The following is a 14,680-nucleotide window of genomic DNA, read 5'->3' as shown; positions in this document are numbered from 1 at the left end:
CTGTAAAATCAACTAGAGAAAGAAATGGCAGATCATTTCAGTGTCTTAGCCAAGAAGATCCTAAATGAGATCAAGAAGAATCCGATATGACTGAAATGACTGAACAACAACAATGATGACAATCCCATTATTCAATTTATATCTCAAAGAGGTCAAATATACAGAGAAAGATCTTATATATACCAAAATATTCATAGTAGCACATTTTGTGTTAGCAAAATCTGAAAAAAGTAGGGAACTCCTAACCAAATTTAGCTATATGAATGTGATAGAATATCATTATGTCATAAGAAAAATAACAAGAAAATTGCAATTATGAGAAGACTTCTATTTAGTGATAGAGTGGAGTAGAAACATATACAGTGACTATAAAAATGTAAATGAAAACAATATGAAAAAATGGCCAAATGTAGAATAATTACAATGATTAATTTGAATCCTAGCAAAGTAGCATGCTATGGGCATAGAATGTTGCAGGTACCAGTGTAGTCAGTGTTAATGGATTTGTGTAACATATTTCCTTTGTTACAAAGGAGCGTTCAATGCTTTTGGAAGGAGGCTCTGTTTTGTTATGGCATAAAAACCAAGTATCCTAAACTTCCTCCACCCACAAAGAGGAAACTTTGCCTGTCTTTTAAATCCTTACTCAGTTTTCATCTCCTCTGCTCCATTCTAAAATAATTCTTCCCCTTGGGAATTTTATATATAACTTTGCACTTCTTTTTATGTATTCAAGATTTATTTCTTTGTATTGTAATGGCTTTGTTTTCTCATATTGCTCTTCTAAACAATGAGGGCTATTAGTGCAGTTTTTGTCTTTTTCTCCACTACCTAAGTTCTACTATATACATAATAGGTATTTATTTTTTCATTTTTAAATTATTTTATTGGGTTTTTTTTTGTTTTCTATAACATTAATTTCTTATTCTCTATCTCCCCCTCTCTCACCCAGAGAAGTATCCCTTATAATAAAGACAGAAAAAAAGGAGAAAAAAGATCAGCAAGACTAATCCACACATCAATAAAATCTGACAGTACATGCAGAATGATCCAATTCAATTCAGTGGAAAAAAAAACCAATAAATTAGTTTTACAGAGCATTGTAGGATTTAGAAGGATGAAAAGTTTCAATATAAGCCAGTCCTTAACCTTATGCATATCAGTCTGTAATTGTGGAATATGAAATATACATACGCCAATAATACTTAATACAGAAATGCATTAAAGTGGTACAAAGCAAAAGAGATGTGTGAGATCTATTGTCTAATCTATTGTCAGCAGTTAGAATCAGAGAAGGCTTCATGGAGATGTTGGCATTGAAATCAGAGCTTTAAATGATGAGTAGATATTCAACAGAATAAGGAGAATTTGGGAGAACATTCCAGGCCAAGGAAATACTGTGAACAAAAGCATGGAAATGGAAAAGTCCTTTCTATGCCTTTCAAAATCATCGAGCTCATCATTTCTTATAGCACAGTCATATTCCATCAAAACCATGGACCACACATTGTTCCTCCATTTCCCAACTTATGGGCTTCCCTTCAATTTCCAGTTCTTTACCACCACAAAGAGAGTGGTTATTAAAGTCCCATTCACATTCAAAGTTATAATTACTATTTCTGAATTTCCCTCCCTTACTTTTACTCAGTATTTTCTTTCTCAGCTTCTCTTTTTGCCGTATCACTGTTACCTTATCTTCTCCCTCTACATGAAATGGAGAAGAGTAAAGTGAGCAGAACCAAGAGAACACTGTATACAGTAACAGCAACATTGTTTGAAGAATGACTTTTAGTGACTAATCATTTTACTATTATAAATAATGAAATTAAAATAAAGTGCATATGAAGACACTATCTGCATCCAGAGAAAGAACTAATAAATAAAAGTATCTATAGAATAATTTACACTTATGTGTATATATGCTATATAATATATAACACACACATATATACATACTTATTTGTAAGTTTATATGTGTACATGTACATATATACAGGCATGTATGTGTGTATTGTAGCAGCAAGCACCTCAAACGTGCTCAGGGTGGCTGCCCATACATGTTCTTGGATCTGCTTTGTTAAAGGAAAGCAACTCAAAATGGGTTAACAAGCTTACTTTAAACATATATCGTTTATCTAGTTCAGGGGGAAAAGGTCAGCACCCCGAACTTCAGAATACACAGACAGAATTATCAAGACAGAAACAGACCAAGTAGACAGATTTCCAAACTGTCCAACCATTACATCCATACCCAGTCAACATCTGGGTTTCCACATCTGGGTTTTTCAAAGCTGGGGGGCCCTGGACAACGGTTTCCCAGAATACAGATCAAATCACAGAACACTTCTCGAAGTGAGCCCCCAAAACAAAGCTACACATCAGGGCTTATATAGCCTTCTCCTGGCTCAGAGAATGTAACAACCTTTTGGACCCACTGGCCAATCAAAAAGTATCTACTGAAAAACAAGCCTCCCACCCCAGGCTCCAGGTGCACTTTAGCCTAGGGGCAGGGAAGATCTTCCAAATTTGCATTCCCATTACAGTGTACATGTACATATATACAGGCATGTATGTGTGTATGTATGCACATATATGTATACACATATATTTCTATATGTCTAATGGTAGTCATCTCTAGGCCAGGGGAAGGGGAAAAAGAGAAAAAAGAAATTTACATAACTTTATTATATATTTTAAAGAAATAGCAAGTTGTACATAGTTATTAGCAGTTTCATGTGTAATCATCTTTTTAATTATACTCTATTATAAAAATGCTTGTTTTATTCCAAAATTAAAAATAAAATACTTTTTTAAAGAAAGGAAATGCATGAGGTGAGTGTAGTGTCTTTGCAGGAGAATGATGAGAGTTTTGCTACAGCAAAAAATATGTGGAAAAGATAAAAGTGAGTTGGCAATAGGGTTCCAGAACCAGCTCAGATCAGTTTGCAAGGGTCAATTGTTTTATTTTCAGCATAAGCACTCATTGGGAAATGCTACAAATCCGGACTTGGTTTATTGTTTTGTTGCTTGTTTAGACTTAAGAAGGTAATGGAGAAAATATTAATAGGGCAGATTAAACTTGAAAGTTGTGTCATGTGCACATTATTTTTCCCTGGAGAGTCATTTGTTAAAAATGTACCTGCCTGCTCCTGAATACAAGGTAGGAAGTTAGTATAGCACCAAATTTTAAAGTGTATTGCACCGGCCCAAGGAGTTTGAGGAGTTCTTTGCATGCCCCTGGGTATAATTTCCTTTTGGGGAGTCTAGGGACTGATAGAATACAAGTCTTCCACAGATCCAAGGCCAGTTTTTCATGAGTAGCTATGTTGACATTAGCCATTCCATCCTGAAAAGACTGATGGTGTTCCGACTTTAAAACACATCCATTCACTACTGCCAGCAGCCACAGAAACCTATCCTTCTATCACTGTCAGGAGGTGAGTCCTCTGTTCACATTGTTATATCCATTTCCCACTACACTGCATGTGCAGTGACCTAGTGCTGCTGATAAGACACGATTGCCTTCCATGTAAATCATTCCATTCTGCACTACTGCTGCTTGATTTATTGCTGCAGAGACTTGAATAATGGAACAGAGTCTCAACAAGCAAAACAAAAAATCCTTGCCAAAACTTCCGGCAAGACTTATAGAACCCCTTTTCTTTAATATCCTGGACCGCCTTCCACAAACTGACTTATTGCCCCAGATAAAAATGAAATTCAAAAAACTTCCACTGATGTCAATTTATTTTTCCTGGATAGATCAAGGGCAGAATGTCAGAAACCTGGCAATCTGTTCTTGGGAGTCATGAAAATTATAGATGGAGAAGATTACTTGATACATGTGTCTTATCAAGAAAAAAAACAGGTTGTTACCTGCAGTGGAAAATGGATGTTACACTTGCAAATGGTTCATCCTATTCCTCACTGGGTAGCTGTAAAAATGACTTTTGAGTTGTTGACTAAGGCAATACCCAGGTCCATCTCTGCTGTGCATCCTTCTGGAAACTGTTTGAGGTGGAAAAGGTGAAATCATCTCTGATGCTTATATCAATCTTGACATACTTCTAAGTCCAAATTTGATTCATTTTTTTTTCTTTTGAGAGGTCAAATAAGAGAGGAAAATGACATTCACTATTATGTCACCTATTGTAAGCCCTTGAGACTCTTTCTTGCGATATATGCCCCTGTTCTTTATTCAACCATAATTAAATAATGCAAAGGATGATGGATATGCCAGTACTGGAAAAATGATTTCACACCTCAGTACAGCTCATACTCAAAGAAAGCTTCCTTAATACTGAATCTGACTCTCTCTTCCATTTCTCTAGTATAATCTGTTTAGTATAATACCTCTCAAAAATACATTTCAACATCATATTTATACTTTCATGTATATGCAACTGGTGAATGGATTTTCTCTTATTCTTTGCTAAACTGTCACATAAAATCAGTTTCCTCCTTCCTACCAAAACTTTAAGAATTCATGTGAAGGGGAAATAAACAAGTGCTTTTTCCTCTGAATTCCTTTTAGTCAGAATAGTGACACAATGGTTCATTTTTGGGTTTGGGGAACAGACAGCATTGTCCAGAACAAAATGTATTTCTTTATAACTGGGGAATGTAGAAGGAGGAGGAGACTTTGGTCAGGCCATCCATGATCAATTTTCTCCTCAGTCTAGCTGATAACATTAGCGGATATAAAGCAGGGAGCTAGGATTACAAGATGTTATACACTGAAATGAAATAGAAAAAAGTGATTACACTTTGTTAGCTCTTTATAAGGTGTAAATAAGATTTTCAGGCAGTGTTTATAAAATTATAGGTAATTAACCATATTTAGAATAAATGATAGGCTATATTCTTGATGGTCCTCTAAAAATCAGGATTTGATCTGTAGGAAATTGAGTTCAGATGGGAGATAGCTCTAAGGAAGATAATATCTGGAAGTTGAGAAGGGAACCAGTTATGGAAGAAGAACTCAGCTCTTCAGAAGGAATTATTCCTCAACTTCAAAGGACGGGGAGATGGTGGTAGTGGTGATAAGGATAGTGAGGAGATTTTTCTCTCCTTTCCTATTCATTGGTTATGGTGTCTTTCAAGGGAGTTGCTCACCCAGTAGGAGACATCACATCTGGAGGAAATTGACCAAGTAGTGATGACTCAAGTAACAAAGAGCTTTGTGTGTCAAGAAAGAGTTATACCTGGATATTATGTGTTGATCTGGAGAGAAATGAGTCCAGTAAAATCATCTGAGATGTAATGCCTAGAGTGAGTCACTTGAGGATGTGGATGTCAAAGGAGGAATTGGGATGTTGAAGCCCTACAGTGTCAGACTTCCAAGTAGCCTTAGCCACACATATTCTTTTTTTTGGATCAATCAACATTTATTAAGCACCTACTTATATATGGAACAGATATTAAGGATAAAAATATAATCAATGAAATGATCCTTACTGGAAAGGAGTAAAGATGGTTTTACTTTAGAGAGGGAAGAAATCATATCTAATTTCCCCTAAAGAAGAGAAGGGGGTGAGTGGACTTTGCTATGCAGAGGAAGAGGTTGGAGCTACTTAAAAGTGGGGAGAAAGGAAGGCACTCTCTCCTTGGTTCCCTCAGTAGTGGGGTGGGGAGTATGAAATTCAAAGCATGTGGGGCTGTAGGTTTCCAAGGAGACAGCTCAAGTTTGAGGGGGAAGAATTCAACTTGGGAAGCCAGGGTTTCAAGAGAGTCAGACTGTGTCAGGCAGGACTCTGTGGTCCAGGGGTCTCAAACTAGGAGTAAATGTTGGCTGTGGTTTTTGCATGTAGATTGGTTAGATTTCATGCCTGATGAGGGTTAAGCCCAGAGAAGCAACAGCAGTGTCAAAGACAAGGGGAAACTGACCCCCCAAATGAAGATGCCTGGGGTAGAACCAAAAGCATAATATTTAGCCACAGTTCATTGGGGTTTCCCTGGGATGGGTTGAACCACACATAGATGTATTTGCCACTGCCCTAGCCAAAAGAGCTTGCTTTGTAAGAGTGACTCCAAACGTTCTCACATAGGGAGGCTGGTGTGGGGAAGTAAAATGTAAAAGGGTGGCAGGCAGCCTCAACTGGGCACTTGTTAATCCCTGAAGATGAAGTTCCAGCCTTTGTGCCAGTTCTCTTTACAGATATATGAGGATCCCCAGTCCTCCCACCACTGGTTACAGTCCTTCCTGCACAGGGGAACACTCAGGATCCATTCCCTCCACCAGCTTGAGGACCGGCTGGATCCAGGGTCCTAGGTTTGGAGAGCACTCATAAAGACAAGTGTCCTGGATAAAGTGGCATTTGCAGGCTTGGGTCATATTTCCACAGTGTTTATAGTTGAAGTGGGACAGGTAAGAAGTGTCTTCGTGGGCATCATGGCTTGTGTTTACAGTGCAGCAGGCATTTTTCTTCCATGGGCTATACTGCTGATGAAGGTCATCTTCTGGACCACGCTCTGCCTTGTGATGTTTAGCATCCATGCAGACATTGAGCAGATCATTACCCTTCTGAACCCCATGGGCCATGGCCACGAGGCTCAGGAACAGCAAACCCCATCCTGGTTGAGGCATGATTTCTGGGGCTTTTGACCAAAGCTTTCTGCTCCTCTGGACACTAGTGCCCTTCCCCTGTCTCCTCTAGGTTCCCAGAGGTCCTAAGACACACATATTATTTATGCATACACCTCTCTATTTCAATTAGTATACTCTACAAAGGTGTCCACTTTTTTCACTGATATTGTGTGTAGTTGTGGTATAGTTTATCCTAAGAATGAAATTATTCATGCTCTATAGCAACTGTTTTTATAATGCTACTTAAAGGACTTATGATCTTTGGTTGGCAAGCAAATGAAAATACACTTGTGGGGACCCATGAGCTTTGGTTTAAGAGTGTGGACTCACAGAGTACTTTGAATCTGGAGTAGACACACCCCTAGAGACCTAACCTGTGGGGGCAAAATGTAAAGGGCAGGAGATAACCCAGAAGGGTCCCTGTAATCTATACAATGTTTTGTGTTTTTCCCCCTTGGAGCACAATGAAAACATGACTCTTTTTTTTTTTACAGTTGAAAATTATATGATATAGAAATGAGTGAAAGCTTTCAAAAATCCCCCCAGCCACCCCTTGAACTTTTAAAATGCATAGATTTCATAATGACAAGGCACCAACTCTAAGTGAATCATAGACATATCTGGTTGGCATGACTAGCAAAATTAGAAGAGATCCAGATTAGGGCAGGAGGAGATTACTCAGTGTTTAGTTGCCTACATCCTCTATAAGCATTTCTACATCCCACTAGAATTTGTTTCTGTAGTGAGGATCATACATTTCTACCTACTTTGTAGAGTGCTTAGTTTAGGTGAGAAGGAAGAGGAGTAGAAATTTGAATGAAAGGAGATTTCAGTTACTTCAAAGCCCTAAATGCTCCCCTTAACAACACAAAATGTGCAATGTGGCTTTATGAAAACAGCAGGCGGCTGGGCATCATATATCATAGAAATATAACTTTGACATTCCCCTCAGACACTAGCTAGACTTACTAGGTATGCAACCTTGGACAGACAGTCATCTGCAGTAAGACAGTCTTGGCTACAGGAATAAGAAGGTCATACTGCCAATATATTTTGCTTGAGTATTGTGTTTGGTTCTGGGCACCTCAGTTTAAGAAGGACATTGATAATCTGGGAAGGCAACCAAGATGGTGAGGGGTACTATTTCAATAGCCTTAACACTTCCCACACTTTTCATTATCATCTCTATGCAAATGAGTCCTGGTTCTATATATCTAATCTTTTTTTAAATTTTTTTTTTAAGCAATCGGGGTTAAGCAACTTGCTCAAGGTTACACGGCCAGTTATTTCTGGGTGTGGTGCTGAGTGTCTGAGCCCGGATTGGATCCCCAGGTCATCCCGACAGTGAAGCTGGTGCTCTTACTCGCTGAGCCACCTGGCCGCCCCTAAGCAATTGGGGTTAAGTAACTTGCTCAAGGTTACACAGCCAGGTGTTTCTGGGTGGGTGCTAAGTGTCTGAGCCCAGGATTCGATCTCCAGGTCTTCTCAACACTGGAGCTGGTGCTCTTACTTGCTGTGCTACCTGGCCGCCCCTATATATCTAATCTTAAACACTTTGATATGCTATATTGTCATGCATTTCCAACTATCAGTTGGACATTTCAAACAGCATATCCCATGGATACATAAAGCTCAACATGTCCAAAACAAATTCATTATCTTTCTTCCCAAAACGCAACCATCTTCCAAATTTCTTGTTTCTGTTAAAGGCATCATAGGTAATATATTATGTACAAATTCCAGTCAATTGCAATTTTTTTTTCTGCTTCTAACAACATCACTCACATCTGATATTTTCTATTCATACCACTATTACCTTGGTTCAAGCACTGTCTAGTCCAGTTTATTATATCTCTCTCCATTAGTTGGCTCCTTCAACTATTTCCCCAAAGAAGTCCTTTTGGAACATTGCGGCCAAAACTATTTTCTTTAAATGTAGTGCTGACCAAGTAGTTCCCTTACTTAATAAAACCCAGTGCTTCCCTTTTGGTTCTAGGAGAAAATATAAACTGATTTATTTAGCTTTCAAAGCCTAACCTAATTCCAATTTGCCTTTCTAACCTCACTGAATATTAATCTTGACTTTTGCATTCAGTGACCTAGTTGAACAGGTCTTTTTGTTCCTTATGTACAACAAACACTCAATCTCTTATCTCTGAGTCTTTGTTTGGCCTCTCCCATGCCTGGAATTCACTCACTCTTCAACTCGGACTCAAGGCATCTCAAACACTCCAGCACTGCAGAGATTTACATCCCTTTTTTCTCCTGATATCCTCATGCTGCTTTCCCTCTTTGCAACCTATATGCTGAGCATGGGCTTCGCTGGGTTCTGTGGCCCTGCTCTTCTCAACATCTCAACTTAGCTGCCTGATTAGACTCCCTGAACTTGCTCTCTGAGGAGCTCAAAATCAATTACCAGGTTAGTTGCTCTGCTTCAAGACAGGATTACTAATGGGGTGGAGGGGAGAGAAATTCTCTGCTGTACTCTGGAAAGGGTGCAATAGAAACTATGAAGAACAATTATCCCTTGTGAGTTCAGTTTTTCCTTTGTAGCTGGCTTTATTTTTTATTGCAAGCATTGATGCCCTAGAGAGAGCAATTGTGTCCACAGAGTTGATTAGATTTTTAAAGACCAGCAGGGCTATGTATGAACCTAAAACAAGCCAATGTCTAGTTCACCTATAATTGCATCAAAATGAGAGAGGAACTTTGTCACTCCTCCTAAAGGAGTAAAAAAGTATAAATGCTTGTTTAACCTTCCTTTAAGAGGTAGGAATGAACCACTACCAATTTCATACCTGTCACTGATCTGGTATTCAATATATGAGCTAGTAAGGCTTCATGTTTTCATCAAATGTCTTGGGGGGGAGAGGGGGAGATCTCTATTGATAAGGATCTCCTGATCAACCCTCCACTAGAAAACAATTTTGAAGAACAACATTGTAAAAACACATCGTTTACCTTATGAGTTCAGGATTCTTTCTTTAACAGCTGGTTAACAATAAACAAGAATTGCATACTCTTGAAATTATTTAACTACTGGTTAGAGCATGGAAGAAGAAAATTCACTGGTTCTTGGCTAGTAATTCTTAGATTGTCCAGGTAACACTGTAGAGTGCTAGGTACGAAATATGCTCTGATTGCATCAAAAAGATAAGGAGGCTTTGAAGGGCTCATGCCACAAGAGGTCATGTAGAAGCAAATCACTGTGTGAGTGTATTTATCTGCCCATATTGTCTCCCCAGTTTGAACATGAGCTCTTTGAGAACAATGACTTTCTTGACTGGAATTGTAAGTGAATTAGGAGACATTGGGCTGATCTTGTTGTGGACAAAATATACTATTACCAATTTTGTTATTTAAATATTTCCTTTTGAGACCTTGTGGTAAAAATGCTTGGGAAAGTTCAACTACCAAGATGAATAGTCAGGCATGTTGCCCAAGTTTCTGGGTAGGGACTCAATTAAAAAACCATAGCACAGCATCACAGAATTTAGGAATTGGAAGGCATCACATTGACCATTTAATCCAGCCCATATATAAAAGAAATTCCTATTATAACATAAACAAAAAATAGTCATCTAGACTTTGCTCAAAGTTCTCAAAGGAAGTAGTTTCCTTCCACATTGGCACAGAAAACCATGATTCATTTGAAAGGGAAAATGGGCATTTTTTGACACAGGACCATAACTATGATTTAATTATTCTAAGGAACTCCTGATAAGAAGAATCCCTTTGCCAATACATATTAGCTGACATAAAGTAGTCTACAGGCACTGAAAAGACTCTGACGTGTTCTAGGTCACATACCAGCATGTGTCAGAGATAGAATTCAAACCCACATCTTCCTGACTCTCAGACCAATTCACCATCCATAACTACATACTGTCTTTCTCTTATTACTACCATTATTACTACTATTTAATATGATTTCACACAATACTATAATTCAGAAAATATAAGTTCCCATATGCATGTTTCAGCTCAGCAAATATATTCTTCCTATGGTCAAATACACATCTGAGGTTTTTGGTTGAGCTATACATCTTCAAAGAAAAAGTCTTTTGTTGTACATTGAAGACAATATAGAACTAGTATAAAATTTGACCAGAAAAATATGAAAAATTTTCGGTGGCCTCTCTGATCATGGGAGGAATAAAGCAAACCATAACCATAGAGAGCAATGATCTCATCTGAAAACAAAACAAAACAAAACAAGGGGTAGAAAACAAAGACACTAATATGTGAAATTATGGACAGAATTGATTCAAATCTTACCAAATGGGTTGTGTTTCTCAATCTTTGTACATGATGAATCCATAACAAGAAATCCTATATCCCAACCTATTGACCACATAGAATCTTTGGGCCAAGATACTGGTGGAATTGGAGAGTTAACCTTCTCCCTTCCATACTCTCACAGCACAAACTGGGCACATATTGTGATCAAAGGAGCTGCGGGACACCTTGGGTTAATCTTGTCCATAGGTGGATTGATCAGGAACCCAGATATGGCCTCATACAGCAAGAAGTATAGAAAAGTGTTTTTAGAATATTGGCAGAGAACTCCTGAGATCCCAGGGAACCTCCCAGTCAACTGCTTTTAACTTTCCTTTCCTGATTCCCTCTAGTGCTAGTGCCCTGTCTCTGAGATTAACTCTTCTTTTTCCTGCTGTTTTCATGAACTATACTTTGAGCTCCTTGAGGGCAAGGAGAGTTAGTTAATTTTTTTTGTTTGCTTTGCATGTCTAGTGCTTCACACAGTAGACACTTAATAAATACTTGTTTTGACTGTTAGACAGAAACTTTTATCTTCCTAAATTGCTTTTTAACCACAATGGGCACTGATTTTACCTGGAGCTGGTAGTATTTGAATATATTTTTATTAACTATATTATTTATTCGGACCCTCAGGCTCTGAGTGATCCATAGAATCAGATGTATGAGCTCAACTAATACCTGGGATGTGCTTTTTTCTGGTCCCCATAGCACAAGTCCATTTTCTGTGGAGCAGAGTTCACTTGAATGCATTCCTTTCCTTTGTAGAATGAGCCAGTAACACCAGTGTGGACTCATTCTAGGCTCTAAGCCAGCAATATTCCAGTTTCCCTGAGGCCTACAATGAGATTGAACCCATTATTCATGTTTACATTTGCAAATGGAAAGACCCTTGAACCAAACCAATCAGTTCTTTTCTGACAATTGAAAGTAATTTACTGGTCCCAGTGTTAAACACTTTTTATCTCATAGTCACAGTTAACCAGGGATCAGACACATATGACATTTTGTAAAGAGATGATATTTGTGCCATTTCCATCCATAATTACACATTTTAGAGTATTTGTTTCCCAACCTTTGATTTACTAATGAACATGTCCCAGTTTCTATGGCAATTCCTGCAGTTATTACATCTCCAAGTATCCTGAAAAAATTTATCTGCTCATTCTGGGGAGGGATGCTGAAGAAATGACTGCCATAAACTCTAGTACCATTGCTACCCCTGAGCTGCCAACTGATAAACTGTAACAGAAAGCACCCCAGCATCCCCAGGGTGGCTGCCAACACATGTTCTTAGATCTGCTTTTCTAAAGGAAAGCAACTCAAAATGGGTTAACAATCTTGCTTTAATTAATCAAACATATCATTTACCCAGTTCAGGGGAAAAAGTCAGCACCCCGAACTTCAGATTATACAGAGGTAACATGCAAACAGAAACATTTTAAGCAGACAGACCTCCAACTGTCCAACCATTACATCTATACCTAGTCAGTTACCAAAGAGGGAAGCATCAACATCTGGGTTTTTCAAATCCAAGGGGCTCTCAACTGCTGCCCAGAGTCTCATCTGGTCAAATCACAGAACACTTCTCAAAGTAAGCCCCCAAACAAAGCCTCCCATTAGGGCTTATATAGCCTTCTCCTGGCTCAGAGAATGTAACAACCCTCTTGACCCACTGCCCAATCACAAAGTATCTCCTGAAAAACAAGCCTCCCACCACAGGCTCAAGGTGTACTTAAGCCTATCAAATGGTCTAGGGGCAGGGAAGATCTTAAAGATCTTAAATTTACATTACCTTTACATTCCCATTACATAAACCCATGACTCTTAGACAAGTTCAAAGAATTATCTTTGTTCAGTTAGTACATACATAGGCTAATGGAGGTCTCCCATCAAAGTTGGATTTTTAAATGAAAATCTAAAACTTCTAAGTGGTAGGAAAGAGACAGAAACAGAGAAAGAGAGAGAGGGAGAGAGAGAGAGAGAGAGAGAGAGAGAGAGAGAGAGAGAAAGAGAGAGAGAGAGAGAGAGAGAGAGAGATAGAGACTATTATAGACTCATTCATTTGATGAATGAACTTCCATTGTTTGAGCTATCCAGACAACAAATGTACAGATTTCCAGATCAACCAAGCTTGATATTAATAGATGATTGGGGGAAAAAAAAAGCTAAATTCCCTTCAGAAAGGTGAGAAAGGGGTAAAAGTGTGTGTATGTGTGTGCATGTATGTAATTAAAATCAGGTATGTACCATGAATGTCTATAGGTAAAGGAAACACAAAGGCACGGCACTGGGACTTTGTTCTTGATATTTTCTCAATATCTAGGATGACCAAACTGAAGCTTGGAGACTATAGTCATAGTTTATTCATTCAGTTGGAAAAGGATCTGTTGGTAAATTAATTCATAGCTAATCTGACATTGGCCTCCACATATGGTATCACAGAATCAATAGATTTAGGGTTAGAAAGGAACTTAAAGTTCCATTGGTCCAGACTGAAACTGGAACCCAGAGAAGTTATATGTCCTGCCAAGGGTAACACAGTTAGTAAGTGTCAGAGGTGGTGGTAGTATTTGTACACAGATATTTCTGGCTCCAAATTTATTTCTCTTTCTACTATATCATCATCATCACAATTATATAATGCCTACTGCATGCTGATCATTTCGCTAAATTCTTTACAGATATTACCTCATTTAATCCTCACATCAACATCAATTATTATACCCATTTTACAGTTGAGGGAACGAAGGTAAATAGAGGTGAAGTCCCTTGTCCAAAATCATACATCTAGTAAGACCAGATTTTAACTCAGATCTTCCTATTCCAGGCCCAGCTCCACCTAGCTGTCTCTGTGATGAATGAGCTTACTATTTAAATGAAAGTAGTTTGATACTTGCATAGATCTGCAGTCTCATAGATTCAGATCATGGCCCAGTCTTGTGCTCATGTTTTATGTAGCTCTTGTCCATGTTTCCCTCTTAATCCCTCATAGGGTTGTCCACTCAATGAAAAAGGGAGGACTTTCCTCTAAATTTCATGATATGTAGGTTATATCATTAAAAAAAAAAAGTTAAAAAGGAACCAGAAAGGATAAATTTCATGGCCATGATTAGAGGGGAAATTGTTAGGCAAATAAGTGATATACACCAATATAGTCATGCTTTTTGTGGTAGCTAAACCCTGAATAGTTGATGCCCATTTTCTGAGGAATTGTTGAACAAAATTGTAACAACTGATGGACTACTTACTATGATATAAAATTATGAATGTGAAACCGTCTTAGAAACATGGGAAGATGTGAACTGATGCAATGGAAAGTAGAACCAGGAAAACATACCATGCACAATGACTACAATACATAAATGAAGAATACAAAATAAAATAAAGTGAGACTGAATGCTGTATAATTGTAATCAACAAGCCTAACCCTGAAGAGGATGGACAAAATACACCTCACTCTCTTCTTTGCAGAGGTAGGAAGCAATAAGTATGGAATATGGCATTTATTATTAGACTCAATTAATGTGGATTGTTTGAACTGTGTTTTTATTGCCTTATGCATGTATTTAATTTTTGTAACTATACATAATTTTTAATTAATTATTAAATAAATAATTTAATTACAATTGATTTAGTTTAATTTTTGCTCTGGAAAACCAACTTTCTAGGTTGTGGAAGGGAGAGAGATATATATGAAAATGAAGGTCATATAAAAACAAAAAATTTCAAAAATTCTTTAAAATATCAAATTAGCATTTCATAGGCACCTTTCCTTTCCTTTCCTTTCCTTTCCTTTCCTTTCCTTTCCTTTCC

At 37.9% G+C, this 14,680-nt stretch overlaps 1 pseudogene; it reads right to left on the bottom strand.

The window, feature by feature from the left end:
• Positions 1 to 5,864: 5,864 nt before the first annotated feature.
• On the bottom strand, positions 5,865 to 6,541 carry LOC138169201 (folate receptor alpha-like; annotated as a pseudogene).
• Positions 6,542 to 14,680: the final 8,139 nt, after the last annotated feature.

The sequence above is a fragment of the Petaurus breviceps genome, unplaced genomic scaffold (genome assembly GCF_028583685.1).
Source record: "Petaurus breviceps papuanus isolate PSGF00001 unplaced genomic scaffold, PetGlider_PUasm1.0 126, whole genome shotgun sequence".
Lineage (NCBI taxonomy): Eukaryota > Metazoa > Chordata > Mammalia > Diprotodontia > Petauridae > Petaurus > Petaurus breviceps.
This window is presented reverse-complemented; position numbering and strand designations above follow the sequence as displayed.